This window comes from Lissotriton helveticus, chromosome 1_1, assembly GCF_964261635.1.
Source record: "Lissotriton helveticus chromosome 1_1, aLisHel1.1, whole genome shotgun sequence".
NCBI lineage: Eukaryota > Metazoa > Chordata > Amphibia > Caudata > Salamandridae > Lissotriton > Lissotriton helveticus.
In genome coordinates this window covers 2,064,719,817-2,064,736,317 of record NC_136057.1, presented here as the reverse complement: position 1 = coordinate 2,064,736,317, position 16,501 = coordinate 2,064,719,817, and the positions used below count along the sequence as shown (strand labels likewise).

The following is a 16,501-nucleotide window of genomic DNA, read 5'->3' as shown; positions in this document are numbered from 1 at the left end:
GCTCAAGGGAAAGCCCATCCATTAACATTCTACCCTTAAAGGTTCTGTGCTGGCTAAAAGTCAAGAAATGGATTTTTGCAGCACTGATTTTTAAACCATGTACAAGGCACAATTCTGCGTAACGACGCAGTGCATGCTGTAAACAACTAGGGGTTTTAGAACTGATAAGCATATCATCTGTGAACATTAAAATCGGGATCTTTTTGCCTGCTAAAACAGGTGTGTTGTTGTGAATTGCAGCTAAAAAAGTTAGCAACTTCATTAATAAACAGTGAAGATAAAGTGGGAACCATTACACATCCTTGGTGGCCACCCTTCCGTACTGGAAAGGGGTCTGTCTTATTTCCCTACACCCCACAGTGGAATTGTGTGTAGTTTTCCTCATGGAGGCGGGCAATGAGGGATAGAAGATCGGGGGCATACGATTGGTTGTGACCCTTTAGGAATTAGTCGAGTCCATGTTCTCATTTTCTGCCAGTTCTTTCAATTTATAAAAAGTTCCCATAGGCTTCAGACTATTCAGTTCATAAGTTCATAAGTTCATACTATGAAAGAAAAGGAAGTTTGTGAGGCCTTCATGAAAAACAGCTTCTGCACGATGAATGTATTCTAAAATATGAATTTCACGTTATTAGAAACAATGCATTAGTACTTCAATTAGGCCAATTAATGATTTGCATCCACATCATGTAAGTATAAAGTACCCCTAGAATTTTTTGTTTTAACACTTCCTTTCCATTTCACAAATACATTTTGCAATTTTCACTTTCACGTTGTAGGTTAATACATCATTCAAGATTCAAAAACACATTTAGAATAAACCTTTTGATAACGCACATCATTATATCATCTATTTCTCTTTTTTGTCAGTGCTCACATTCACGTTTCTATTGTTAACGACCATTTTCATAACACATACCAGTTTTATATCTTTTCATAGTTTGTGTTATCATTTGCTATTACATTCATTTATGCATAGAGAAAAACATCGTAATATATTTGTTAACCTTTTCATTAGTTTGTTTACAGTTGAATGTCATCACAATCCTACATCTAACATTCTGCATGTTTTCACGATGCAGTATCTAAGTCAAGTTTCATGTGCATGTTTTCTTAAACGTGGTAACCTAACACACGTTTTGTCATGTTCATAAATAGATGTCACAATTAATTTTTCCAGGGTGAATTTGCAGAGATAGCCTTAGGATAACATTCATGGTCAATCAATATTTATACGTCACCCCCAAGGTAGGCCCTAGAGACCATAGGGTTAGGTGCATGATAACTAGCCCTTTCAGTGCCAAGAATGTAACGGTTATGTCCTTCGCCATTGTGGCCGTGTGAGGAGGATGTAACCGCTACGTCCTCTGCTCCGTCCAGGAAATCCCTCTGCTGTATACAGCAGTGGGATTTCATTGTTTTTCTAGCCTCGAGAGCAAGGGAAGTGCTTCCCCTGCCATTTTGTTTTGGGAGACCTGGGGTATGCCGGGTGGAAGGAAGTTTGTGGCTTCCCTGTCTTTTTTATAGTCAAAGTTTGAGGTCCAAAATCTAGTGGAACAAAAATGGTAGAAAAAGTATTTTTATCATTTTTCTAGGCCCAGGGAGCCTTCACCTGTGTCGATTTGTCCAGGAGCTCTGACCTGGCCCAAGGGCCCCTAGGCTCTGTACTCTGGCCTGCCGCACCACCAAGCGCCCATGATGGAGTTCCATCAGGCCCAGGGAGGCATACCCCACTTAGCCTGCATAAGGTGCCTGTGGGCCCTGTGTCCGAGCTCTGTCAGGACCCTACTCGCAGCCCCGTGCCTGAGGCCCAGCTGGGGATCTGAGCACTTGGACCACTGGGTCCCCTGAGCTTGGCCATTTGGTTGCAATCCATGTTTTCCACTAGGGGCTGCCCTGTAAGTCCCGATCAGGGCTCATTTGCATCCTAGAGTCCAGCCAGGGCCCAGGAGACCAGATGGAGGTTCACCTTCGATCCCCTCTGTCACTCAGTGCGCACCAATTACAAGAAAGGAGGGTATCCTTCCCCTGGATTACTTGGGACAGGGTACCCAGGACCCACTTGTTGTCTGACGTTTCTCAGCCAGCGACCAGATGGCCCAGGACTGGGGCCCTGGCAGGCACTGTGGTGGGGGCCCCGTATCCTGATCGCCGTCTTCAGTCCTATCGTATTGCAGTGTGCCCAGGACAGGATCCCGTGGGCTTAGGAAGACCTCCATGTGCAGCTGAGTCCAGGTACTCTGGCTAGGGCCCACCAGACCCCAGGGCGGGTGCTCCCACCATGGGCTCCATCATCTTGCCTGACCCACTGCCAAGGGCGGTGTTCCCTGCTTGGCTTTGTTCTGAAGCTCTGACCGGGGCCCCGGCGGATGCTAGGGTGGTTCCCCCCTCCTGGACTCCGTCTTCTGGCCCACCACATGGCAGATCCCTGGGATGGGCTCCTGCAGGCCTGGAAAGGCCTCCCAGCTTGGCCAGGTCCAGGAGCTCTGACCGGGCCCTGGCCAGGCCAAAGGGTGGGCCCTCCCACCTTGGGCTCCCTCCCACCTTGGGCTCCCTCCCACCCTGGGCTCCCTCTCACCCTGGGCTCCATCCTCCAGCCTGCCTTCCTGCCAAGGGCCCGGGACATGGATTCATCAGGCCTGGGGAGGCTTCCCATGCTGGCCTGGTTCAGAAGCTCTGACCATGGCCTAAGCAGGCCCGGTGTGGAGCCCCCATCCAGTGCTCCATCTTCCGGCCCACCGCATGGCCAATCCCCTGGGATGGGCTCCCGTGGTCCCAGGGATGACACCCCATACTGGCCAGGCCCAGGATCTCTGATTGGGCACCGGGCCCCCGCCAGGCCCCATTGTTGACACCCCTGCCCTTTAACGGAGTCCTCCGGCCTGCCACACTACCAAATACCTGGGAGGGGGTGTCCATCAGGCCTGGGGAAGCTTCCCTTGCTTAGCCTGCTTCAGAAGCTCCATCCGGGGCCCCAGTGGGCCGATTGGTATGGACCCCCCCATCCTGGGCTCCGTCTTCCAGCCCACTTCATGGCCAAGCCCCTGGCACCGGCTCCCATAGGTACGGGGAGGCCTCCCCAGTGCGGCTGGCCCAGGACCTCTGACCGGGCCCTCGCTGGGTCCTGGGGTAAGGGCCACTACCCTGGGCTTTGTCCTCCGCGCTGCCACATTGCCAAGGGGCCCCACATCACAGGCTTTGTCCTCCAATGCACCACATGGCCAAGCCCCTGGGCCGGGCTCCAGCATGCCCGGGAAGGTTTCTCCTGCTCGGCCAGGTCCAGAAGCTCTGACCAGACCCAGGGTCCCCTGCTGGGCCCCAAGGCAGGCCCTCCCACCCTGGGCTCTGTTCTCAGGCCTGACGCCCTCTGAAGGGCCCCGGACCTGGGTCCTTTGAGCTCAAGGGGTCTTCCCCTGCTTTTCTGGGTTCAGAAGGTCTGACCAGGTCCCCTGAAGTTCCGGTGTGGCCTCCTCATCCAGGGCTGCATCCTTGGGCCCACCATGTGGCTAAATGCCCGGGACGTGCTCTCAGGGGCCCCAGGAGACCTCACCTGCTCATCCACGTCCAGTCTGCCGCACTGCCAAGGGCCTGGGATGGGGGTCCATTGGGCCCGGGGAGACCTCCCCCACTTTGCCTGCATGTTAAGGTGCCTGCGGGCCCCAGGTCGGAGATCCGTCAGGGCCCCCTCTCAGTGCCATGCCTAAAGCCCAGCTGGGACTCTGAGCACCCGGGCCGCAGAGTCCCTGTCTCCCCAGGAACAAGCAGAAGCCCTTTCGTTGAGGCACAGTGCACCCAGCTGGCCATCGCGTTGAGTCCCTTGGCCATATGGTCGCATGCAATGATTTCCAATGGCACTACCAGATGGCTGAGCTACCCTGGAAGTCCCGATGGGACTTCCAGGGGATTTGATTTCCAGGGCATGGGGATTTGCTTCCTTGATCCCAACCAGGCGACTAGGAGGTCGGGTGCATTCGCTCATTCAGTTCTCTCTGTCACTCTGTGTGCATGGATTACAAGAAAGGGGGGTATTTTTTCCTCATGATTACTAGGGAGAGGGTACCACAGATCCTCTTGAGGTCCAGAGATTCTGAGCTGGGTGAAGCCAGGGCCTGCCCACCAGGGCCCCAGGGGCCCGCGTCTGCTCCCACCTGATGGGCCTTTCCTCTGAGCCTGCCCTCCCCTAGAGCATGCAGGGACATGAATTGAACATAACAGCCGCCCTGGAAGTCTGGATTAGGGCTCGGGCGCTTCCTTAAGCCCAGGCAGGGCTCTAGGAGGTTACGTGCATTTGTGATGGTGGCTCCGTTTGTCCCTTGGTGTGCATGGAATACAAATAACAGTGTAGCCTTCCTCTGGATTATTAGGGACAGGGCATTCCAGGCCCTCCTGTGGCCAGCGGTTCTCAGCCGAGTGCTGCCAGGGTCCGATCAATGCCTACCTTCCAGACCTACCCAATGGGCCTTTTCACTGAGCCTGCCTTCCGTGAGAGCAGGCAGGGGCATGAAGCTGCCATCCCACCTGCCCTGGAAGTCCCAATAAGGGATAATTGGATTCCTTAAGCCCTAGCAGTTTGGGTGTGTCTGTGCCGGTGGTCCTGTCTGCCCCTCAGTGCTCATGGATTACAAAAAAGGCGAGTAGGCTTCCTCCATTTTACTAGGGACAGAGAACCCAGACCCTCTTGGGGTCTGGTAGTTCTCTGCCAGTGACCAACTGGCCCAGAACCGGCCCACCTCCGTCCTGAACTCCGTCCTTGTCCCCTGTCATGCCAGAGCACCTGGTAAAGGGCTCCGCGGGCGCAGTGAGGCTTCTCCTGCTTGGCCAGGTCCAGGAGCACCAACTGCATTCATGTGTGCTGGTTTTTTCTTTACACTTTTGTGTTGCTTTTTTAAGAATTTCTAGTCCTAGAGGTAATAGCCCTGTCCTCCTGCGATAAGGTTTCTTTTGTGAGGTTTATTACTGTGTTTTCCTGCTTTACATCTTGGAGTAGCTCTGTGTGGTCATTCCAGCAGGATTGTCTCCTCCTCTTCCCTTGCTCCCTGCGCCTTCGCCACTTCCTCCTCTTCTTTGTTGCTTTTGGCCTTTAGTTTGTTAAAAGACTCCGCCTTAAAAAAACAAAATATGTCTTGTACTGTAGTTATTGGGCCTGCTGTGATGATGTTCTCCTCACTGTCAGATTCAGAATCAGTTTCAGAGCTTGCATATACATATTACCCTATCGCCCCTCCCTCACTTGAAGTCCGCAAGGATCATAACTCAGCCCCACCCTCTTCAACGTCTACATGAGACCTCTTGCAGCCATCGCACGCCAACACAACCTCAACATCATCTCCTACGCCGACGACACCCAGCTGATCCTCTCCCTCACCAGAGACCCCGACACCGCCAGAACCGGCCTCCACGAAGGGATGAAAAACGTCGCCGAGTGGATGAAGAACAGCCGCCTGAAACTGAACTCAGACAAGACGGAAGTCCTCATCCTTGGACCATCACCCTCCGCCTGGGACGACTCCTGGTGGCCCCCAGCCCTGGGCACCGCCCCCAGGCCGACAGACCACGCAGGCAACCTGGGCTTCCAGAACGCCTCCGCCCGACTCATCCTGGACATCCCCCGACGCAGCCACATCTCCGGCCACCTGAGGAACCTGCACTGGCTCCCCGTCAACAAGAGGATCACGTTCAGGCTCCTCACCCACGCACACAAGTCTCTCCGCGACCTGGGCCCCAAGTACCTCAACGACCGCCTGACCTTCCACACGCCCACCCGCCAGCTACGGTCTGCTAGCCTCGCCCTCGCCGCCGTATCACGCATCCGAAGAGCCACCGCCAAAGGCAGATCCTTCTCCTACCTGGCGGCCAAGACATGGAACTCCCTCCCCATCCACCTTCGGCTGACCCAGGACCACCTCGCCTTCAGGAGACAACTCAAGACCTGGCTGTTCGAGCAGCAGCGGTCCCCCTTCCCCCAAGCGCCTTGAGACCCTTCCAGGTGAGTAGCGCGCTATACAACTGTTATGATTGATTGATTGATTAACAGTTGAGGCCTTCCCACCTCCTTCCGATACCCATCCCACGTGATCCCAAAACAAGAAAACCTCTACCCCACCACTCCTCCTGTCTATTCTTTTTCTCTCCTACCAGACACTGTTGGTGTATTGCAGTGCCTCACTGACACAGCAAGTTTTTTATTTTGGCAAGCTTCTCCGATGAGGCAATGAGCTCTTTGCAATGAGCGGGCTGGTTGCTGAGCGTTTTTTTGGAGCCATGTGTTCAGCTTAATATGCTGAAGGGGGCAGACCCTTGGTACTGCATGTGAAACTCTTACTGAGTTCGGCGAACCCTAAGCTGCTGGGGTAGTGTTTCCGGGTTAGAAGTGTTTTCCCCCACACTCCCAGGTCCAAGTTTAGTTGGGGAGAGAGGAGCTTTCCTTGAGAGTGTATAAAAACGGAAAGTTCACGTGTACCTTCTAGGCTTTAAGTGTGCTATAATCATTGGAGGATGGCAATTTGTTTCCAATTGGTAGCTTTTTTTTAGGACTCCTATTGTTGGGTGGTGGTGTACCTCATTTTTATTATTTCAGAGGTAAGAAGGTCCTGCTGCATTTAATTTCATGATGTTGGAGAAACGAACAGTGTTCGGGTGGAAAAGCATCCTGCTATGCATGGGGATTTGTTTTGTTCTGTACCCCCATCGATGTCACAGTCTGAGGTTCAGGACATGATTGAGGCAGCATTTTCTAGAACTTTGTCCTCCTCTAAATCTAGAAGGATCAAAAGATGGTCTCACAGAAAGGAATGCAGTCATTCTTTTTTCCTCTGACTCTGATAAACCCTCTACGTTCATGGAGAAATATCTCAGGAGAGGGGAAATGTGGGATGCTTTGAGTAATGTTAGACCTAATTTGGGGCTTCCATCTGTTCGAAGAGAAAATAAAGATGAAACTCTCTTTCCACAACATTTCAAACCATAAGCCATGGGAAGCCATTCTATGAGCCAATTAAGGAGGTCCACATGTCGGAATAGAAGGAGCTGGATAAGTGGTCAGTTCCATGATTCTTACAGAAGCTTTATATGCTGGAGGGTGACAATGTTCTTCCACACAATGCCAAGGTGGATTCAGTTTTGGTTACTTTTTTTTTTTGTCCTCATACATGCCATCGGTAAACCCTCAAAATGGAATATCTCAACTTCCTTCATACAAGCCCTTATTGGAGACCGTCCTAATGGTTGGCTTGAAGGAGAGATCGAGTGTTTCCAGAGGTAAGGCTGTATCGAAGTCCCACCCCCGTTCACACCACCTAAGGGCCCGCCTGTTACTAGGGACACCTCCAGAGCTGCCCAGATCTTATTGACACTAAAGGTATCACAAGCCATGTCCGATTGGCTCTTCATAATAATATTCTTTAGGCAGTCAGCAAAGGAAGGGGGTGCCTCAAGTTTCCAAGCTCTACAAATTTCCCTCCTTGCAACAATTTACTACATACAGTGCAAACTTTGAGGCTGGAGCATTCAGACCGTAGTCCAACAGAAGATTAGCATTGCACTTACTTCAATCTGCAGGCCCAATACATCCTTCATCCAAAAGTGGCCGATCTTCGGGCAGTCCATAAACATATGCAGATCGTCGACAGCAGGATATTTGCATCTGGGGCTGTTATAGGTTGATGTGGAGATTTTTGACAATGTACCTGGAGTCCAATACACCCTATAAGCGGTGTACAAGTGGTTTCTTCTAAGGTTAGCTGGTTTAACCACTGCCTGTAGCATAGAGAAGGAATCACACCAAAGTTTCTGCAAATCATCCCCATTTTCGGAAAATACTCTACCCCAACGCCTCACCAACTGTTCGTCCAGGCAGTCCCCAGTTTCTATAAATGCTCCATACCAGAATGACACCTCACGTTTCCATGGTCCTATTCTAGAAATAGAATCCACAACTGTACTTGAAACTTCATTGCTCCATGACTGTGATGACCACCATGCAGACAGTTGATAGAACTTAAATCTTGTCAGTGTCCTACTGGTTAATCTGCACATTTTCTCCCAACTAATAAGCTGTGTGTCCTCCTGGAGATCTCCCCACACTCGGATACCTGCTGATCTAAATGGTTGTGACAATTGGTCCTGGAGGCATTCCAGGGTACCCGGGGAGTCCCAGATTGGAGCCTGCGATGTATAATATGATATTCCCAATATATTCCTGATATATCTCCAGTTTCTTAGTGCAACTGATAGAACCTTTAGTCTAACCTTTTTGTAGTACTTGGGATCCCCAAACTTGGAGAGAAAGAATTCCTGTCCCTGAGGAACATCGTACAACAAAGCCCGAAACAAACGACCCATAGAGGAAGAATCGACCCTATTTGCTAGCATTCTGAAATTGTTAAAATGAAAAGCATGGCAATAGGCAAGCAAATCAGGCAGAGCTAATCCTCCCAATTTCAGCCCTCTCCTAAGCTTTTTCTATGCTACTCTCGGGGTCTTGGTCGCCCAAATAAATGTCCCGATTTTACCTTGAAGAGTAGCAAGATATTTAACATTAAAGGAAAGTGGAATTGAATTAAACAAAAACGTTAATTTAGGTAAGATTATCATTTTTACCAGGTTCACCCTCCCGTATATATTTAGCGGTAAATTCGCCCTGCCTGACCGTAGGCAGCCCACCTCCTTAGAAACCTTCTCCCAGCTGATTCTTGATATATCAATCAACCTCTGCGCTAAATAGATCCCCAAATATCGCAACTGACCTTTTACCCCTGGTACTGCACTCCCGGAATTCCAGCTCATAATTTCAGTTTTTTCTCTATTGATTTTATATCCGGAGACCTTGCCAAATTCCCCAGCTAACTTAAACAGTCGGGTATGACTTTAACGTGGGCCGATGTATACATTAGGAGATCATCTGCGTAGAGGGCGAACTTAAGTTCCAGGTCAGCGATCTTGAAAGGCAAAATAGAGACATCTTCTTCAAGGGAACAAACAAAAGGCTCAATATATAAATTAAATAATAAGGGTGACAGAGGACAACCCTGTCTGGTACCTCTTGATATATCAAACCTATCCTAGAGGATGCCATTGACCAGAACTTTTGCATGTGGGTTTAAATACAGGCATCTGACAGCCTCAATAAAATTTGCAGGAAAGCCGAAACTACACATGGTCTCCCAGAGATAATTCCAGCTGACCTGGTCAAACGCCTTAGCGGCATCAATTGCAACCAGGGTTAATGGCAACCTCTTCTCAATTGCAACATCAATTGCCCCTATAGCTTGAAAGGTGAGCTCATTGAGCTGCCTTCCCGGTATGAACCCCCTCTGATCTGGGTGTATAATAGTTTTGATAATTTTAGCCATCCTAGCAGCCAAAATTCCAGAAAAAATCTTGAGGTCCGAATTTAATAGAGAGATGTGCCTATATGCCTCAATTTCTTGGGGATCCTTGTCTTGCTTGAGGATCAAGGATACTGTTGCCTCCGACCATGAGGGAGGGATTGCTTCCTTCTCTAGATATATTTTGTTAAAAAGAGTTTTTAGGACCGGTACAACCCTATCTAATAGACCCAGATATATCTCAACAGGCAGCCCATCAGGCCCAGCAGCCTTACCCCTACTCATCTTTTTAAGTTGTTCTATGATCTCCCCCTCTGAAATACCAATAGATAGATATGTCCTGTCCATCTCGGATAGGCAAGGTAGATTTCTCTGATTCAGCCATGTTCTTACAGCATCCGGACTATAATCGGTGTCCTCCTTATACAGATCGTGCATAAAAGATCTGGCCTCTCCCCTAATCTCATCATCTTCCTGCAACAGGACACCAGACCCTCTTTGGACCAAGTTCTTAATGTGGTTCCTAACCCGATCTGTCCTTGATTTCCAAGCCAACATGGAACCGCATTTTTCACCATAGGCGAAATGCTGTAATTTACTGGCGTCCCATCTATCCTTTACAATTTTATCCATCCTGGCTTGGAAGTCAGCTTGCAGGGAGACCAATTCCCTCTCTAATTGTGGCATAAGGCTTCTAGACACAAGGGCTGCCTGTTACAACTTCTTCTCCTTTTCCTTGATTCTCCTTAAGCTATCTACATCAGCTTCTTTAACTGATCTGCTTTTGTTGATCATTAAGGAGCTCAACAGCCCCCTCAGATATGCCTTAAAGGTCTCCTACACTATCTGATTACTAGTAGAAGCAACGTTAAACGTAAAAAACTCTTCTATTTTTACATCCACCTCAGTCATTACCCTCTTATGTAATAATAGGGCCCTCTCCAAAGTCCATCTCCTTTGACACCCCTCCGGTTTAAGATTAAGCCTTGCCTCTACTGCAGAATGATCTGATATCAACGCAGGAACATAGGCAATAGTCTTAAAGTCTGACAGCAGACTCTGATCAACTAAAAGTAGTCAATTCTTGAATATTGCCTGTATTTCTTGCTATAAAAGGAATGCTCTCTGGCATTCCCTTTATCCACTCTCCATATATCTAACAGCCTAAATTTGTGGCACATTATAGGTTACTTTAGATGTGCGGTCCAAATCCGAGTCAAACACTAAATTAAAATCTCCGCCAAATATTACAGGAGCAGATGTTTTTAGCAGGCTAGACTGAAGATTCAAGAGAGAGCCTGGGTTATCCTCATTTGGCCCATAGTAGACAGGGCATACTACTAGTGTACCACTAATAGAAAGAGTTGCGGTTAACCACCTCCCAGATTGATTGATACCCCATTTCTCCACTTTGATCCCCATATTGCGCCTTATAATCAAGGCAACCCCTCTTGTACAGCCCCTTTGGTTTGAGGGCAATACTTCCTGAGCCCAGCTGAACTTATTAAAACTTTGTTTGCAGTCCTGGGCTTCCAGGTGGGTCTCCTGCAACAGATAAACGTGAGCCTCGCTCTTCTTTAAAAACTCACCCACCCGGGCTAGCTTCCTGGGGTTCCTAAGGCCATTTACGTTCCAGGAGAGGAACTTAATCTCCCGTAGTCTACTCATACCTGATACGAAAAGGTACTACCCATCTTGAGTCATTAGGCTTTGCCATTATTTGTATGAGGACAATTTTCCAGCATTTCCCAACCCCCCTCCCACCCCCAGCCCCCTCCTACACCCACCCTTGAGTAACCCTCCTTCCATCATTCGGCGCTCAAAGTGCCAGATGGGATCCTCCATGGAGCAACCCCGCGTCTCTCAATTCATCCACCAACAACCCCCTACAGACACATCTCTCCTCAATCTAGTGCCCGGTAAACGTGGCATGGTGGTCTCGCAAGATGTTCGCAAATTACCCATCCACCCATATTCACCCCCTCTAGCTTTATTTAATTTATTCATCTATTTTATTTTGTGTTTTATATCTTCCCTTTTTTTCCCACTCTTATTCACATTTTCCTATATTCACACTTTCACATTTTCACAGCGCAGAAACAAGAACCCTGAGATAGTAGCATCATAGAAGCATAGAATCGTAGGCTCATAAGACATACTTGGCAAGAAGGCAAACAGGCCCTAAACTATATCAATCAAGTCCATCCCCTCATCTGGAGCAAAAGGGCATCAACATCCTCTGGCAAGCTGAAGTTGTGCATCTTGTTGTTCCACATTACCTTAAGTAATGCAGGGAACTTCATTTGAACCTTTGCCCCCAAACTCCTGAGTTCTGGCATTCTAGACCCTAACTCCCACTGCCTTTGTGCTGTTCTGCTACCGATATCTGAACGGATCTGATAAGGCCCCACCTCGTGATGTGATGTCACCCCTTTCAGGGACCTCCCCAGGATCAGCTCTTTAACCGCATAAGTCTGAAAGTTCACTAACATTTTCCTCAGTGCTTTCCTATCTGGATGGGGTTTGAACGGGTCCCTGTGAACTCTCTGGATCTCTGCTTCCAATTCAATGTCATCTCGATCTTTCAGAACTCCTTCCCTTAATAGCTTACATATGAAGGCCTTAATGTCCCCCTTCTCCACCCCCTCCGGACCTTAAGGACCCTTAAGTTATTTATGCGGGCCTGTGTCTCTAAACGCTCCAAATCTGACTGTAAAGCACGATTTTGTGTTTTGAGTACCTCGATATCCTTCGTATTTACAAGGATTGAATTGGAGAGGGTTTTAACCTCCGACTCCAACGAGCCTGTGCGTATGCAGATATCATTTAATTTGGACTCTAAGGCTTCACATTTGTCGTGTATCCCCTTCTGATTTGCCTCCGAGATTGCAAACTTAGAAAGCAGCTTGCCCCTAAGAGCCTGAAGAAAGGACCCCAACTGCAACTCGTTACAGCTTGCTCCCTCAGGGGACAACATTACAGGAGCTCCATGCCCAGACTCTATAATAACCAATGGGCCAGCCTTGACTTCCACCGCTTCCACCAATTGCGGGGTTGATTTGACAGGGGATTGAATAGAATCTTGGGGGACCGAAGAGACAGCAGCTGTGTTTGATGTAGCGATGACCGGTTGACTAGCAGGACTAATGGCAGGACTAGTATAGCTAACAGAGTTCGTACTGATTTCTGATACCTGCACAACCGCCAGGAGAGCGAAACGATTCTCAAGAGGGATTGGGGGGAGGCTATCCTGAGTATCTTGACCTAGTTGGTCTGGTTGGCCTGGTTGGCCATCCATCATTTTTTGCTCCCCATGCCACCCCAGTTTAGACCTGGCCATTTGCAAATCAGTCTTGACCCTGTGCCTCATGGGAACAGTCCAGCCCGAACTGCCAAGTAAGGTCCTCCCTGGACCGGAAACAAGCATCCTAGTACCGGTTTCGGGGTTTCACCCCTCATCAGCCAGGATAGCTTGAATCCAGTGGCACAGAGAGCCCAGGACCCACGTCTGGGCATACCCGGCGCACTTAGGGCGAGAAAGCAAACCCAGGTCTGTGACTGGGGGTGAGTGTCTGCAAAGTTTTAGCGCTCCGTCCATCATCTCCTTGTGTTTGCTTTGTTCGCCCTAAGTTGGCAGGGTATGCTCAGATGTGAATCCCTTGCTCACTTTGCCACTGGATTCAAGCTAGCCTGGCTGATGAAGGGTGTTGCCCAAAAACCGGTCCCAGGATGCTTGTTTCCGGTTCAGGGAAGACCTGGCTTTGCAGCTCAGGCTGGACTGTTCCCATGAAGCATGGAGACAAGACTGATTTGCATATAGCTGGGTCTGAACTGACGTGGCGAAGTGAGCTAAATAATGAAGATCAATTCAACCCAGATCTGTGACTGAGGGTGAGTGTCTGCAAAGTTTCAGCACTCTGTCCATCATCTCCTTGTTTTTGCTTTGTTTGCCCTAAGTTGGCAGGGTATGCCCAGATGTGGATCCCTTGTTCACTTTGCCACTGGATTCAAGCTAGCCTGGATGAAGAAGGGTGTTACCCAGAAACCAGTCTCAGGATGCTTGTTTCCGGTTCAAGGAAGACCTGGCTTGGCAGTTCGGGCTGGACTGTTCCTATAAGGCACAGAGTCCAGACTGATTTGCATATAGCTGGGTCTGAACTGAGGTAGCGATATAGTGGGTAGATTGGATATCTTTGTTTTCTTTCTCAGGCATCTGCTGATGGCTTTGTTGTCTATCTCGGTTGTCTGAAGTTGATTCTGTGGCTTTCCTCCTATTCTTTGTTTTCTCACCTAGGAGTATTTTGGTCTCACAGTGCTCTGACTGGATAAGTTGTTTCCTTCCACGGCATACTCAAAGAGGCCCTTCTATTCATAGTTATTCATCACTCCATGGCATTGCATATTCATAGTTATTCATCACTCCATGGCAGAGAATTTTGTTGCTCTCTTCCCCTTTCTTTATCTACCCCTCCCTAATGATGCACTCTCTTTTCCCTCGCCGCCTCATCGCCTCGCTTCCCAATGCTCCTTGTATAGCTTGTCATTCTGCTGCCTATCCTGCTGGCTGTGGCTTATTTTTATTTTTTCATTTTTTTTGTGAGCTTTGCAACTGCAAAGGGCTGTGGGCATGCTTGCTTTCTTTCTCACTCTTTGCACACACTTTTTCTTTTTTTTGCATTTGATTTTATTATTCTGACCCACCTGCCACATTAGAATGGTAACATACAAATGGCTGCCATGTGTCAGGACACATGAGCATGTTTCAAATCCTGCATTTGTCACAACACACGTGTGCCCATGCTTTACAACTTGGACTTTGGCAGCCATCTAGGAATGTGTCTACATTATTAGAAAACCACATTGGCCATTATGCATGCGTAAAGCCAACAGCAAGAGATTTAAAGGCTGAGACCTATAAACTTCACCAATGCTTGTCTGTTATCTTGCCATGTTAGTAGTGGGTAAGGAGCCCATTTCCCCAGGCCTCCAATCGATCTTTCAGACAATACTAATTTCGTATCACACATTCCTACTTTTACTAATTGGTGGGGCTCAGCTTAGTAGTCGCATGGCACGGTGAGCACGGCACGCTGGCATTTAAAATACCCAATTGCAAACATACAAATCTTAACCACTTACGCCGAAATGGGCGCAGTGCAGGGCATATGAAGAGAACATGCAAGCGGTCCTGGGTGGATAAGTTGCAAAAATTACACATTGCAGGAGTACCATACCACTTTGCCAATAGATTGTTTAATGGCAACAAGTCCTGTCTTAGGAGGAACCAAAATCGCCCAATGCCATGTGGTAAATTCCAGGCGACATAAGGTTGCATAGCTTTACTAACATACGAGGCAGTAAGATGGTTAACTCCCTTTTTTAGACACATAGCCTCCTTATCCATTTTAAAACTAAGGTCCCAGGATGCCTTTTCAAAATCGTTTTTAACTGTGCAGCAGAAACAGTAAAAAGTGTGCTTTCTTCCAATTGGAGAAGGACAGCCACCTTTCTAAAATGTTTAACAAGTTGCGAATACTCATTTAAGCTGCCCAGCAGTTCAACCTTCATAAGATTTCTTAGAGAACCCATTTCTCCTCTAGCTAAGCTGGCACCCCACCGTACTATAGCTGCAAGGCCCTGCACCCAACTACTGCGGAGGCCATATTCAAGTCTACAGGCAGCTACTGAACAAGCGGTATTAAGAGAAGATAAAGATCTTAACAACTTCCCTTCTACAGAATGTAAAAAATCCCATTGCCTTAGGTCAACTAATTCCATTCCATACAAGAGGGAAGAAGGGATTTTTGCCCTAAAGACTTCCAGTAAGCAATTGAAGTGTCTTCTCCCTGTGGCTGAGTATAACCCACTCAAGCCTTTTCCCTGGGATAGGGCTCTACGGGTGTTGTTATCAGTATGGGGCTTATCGCTCAAATTATTGGAAATGATTTTCCCTAAAAAAACATAAGTCTTTACCACCTCCAATTTTTGGCCACCAACTGTCCACTCAAAGTTCTTGTATTTTAACTTATTCTCCCTGCAATACACATAATTTTGCTTTTTGTTGTATTTATCCTTAAGAAATGGGCTTCGGCAAAAAGATGTAGAGCTTGAAGACGATTGGCCAACCCTTTCGGAGTTAAATCCAGTATAATAATGTCATCTGCATATAATAAGCAGGAAATAGGGGTTCCCCCTACTACCGGGGTAATATCAATACTTGAGGAGACAGATGCAGGGAGATCTGCGATATACAGTGAAAAAAGCAGTGGGGCAAGAAGGCAACCTTGTTTTAATCCATTAACTGATGGAATGACGCGTGATAATCCCCTTTCTCCACCTTGCAAAACACGACACCATGCATCAGTATGTAAAATCTGCACCAGATCAAGCAAATGTGGAGGCATGCCCATAACCGGCAGCTTTCTCCACAGCAAGGGACGATCCACTTTGTCAAATGCTGTGGAGAAGTCAATAAATGCCGTGTACACATATCCCCCACGAACCCTAACATATTTATCAGAAATAATCTGAAGTGCAGTGAGGTTATCTAGGGTGCCGTGCCCTTTGCGGAAGCCAGTCTGTTCTAGGGGTAAAATATGGTTCGCATCAACCAAGTCATTGATTAAGGATAACAGACATTTGGTAAAAACTTTTCCAATTGCATCGAGGAGGGCTATTTGACGATAATTCTTTGACATATCCCTATCGCCTTTTTTAAACAGTGGGACCAGTATACTCCCTTTCCAAGAAGGAGGGATAATTTTCTTATTAAAACAGCTCTATCCTGGAGAAACTCCTGCCCTGACGACCTTGTATAATTTTTAAACAGATTGTTTTAAATAGCGTTTTTCTTTCATTTATTTTTAATGTAGGTGATGTGTGAAAGTCTTTTACGGACATTTTGCAGACAAATTGTAGTGTTTATATTTCATGCAACATCCATAAACCAGTTTCTTTTAGGTAAAAACAGGACCTCACATATGAGAATTGGGAGGGTGCCACTGAAATTATTTCCACTAATAATAGTGAGATGGTTCTGTGTTAAAATATTTAAAACATGCATCACTATCCCTGAATAATAGATATAAATACATTTCAAATTTGAAATAGTGTGCTTGTGCACTGTCTGTGACCTGGCCAACGAGAGCAGGAAAGAGCTGAAACTAGATCGTATA

General features: G+C 47.8%; 1 protein-coding gene across 1 annotated transcript in view; it reads left to right on the top strand.

Annotated features, from left to right (window-relative positions):
- The window catches only part of AK5 (adenylate kinase 5), a 2,677,990-nt gene that overhangs the window by 2,428,963 nt on the left and 232,526 nt on the right, over nucleotides 1-16,501 (top strand). The gene's annotated exons all lie outside the window — the stretch shown is intronic.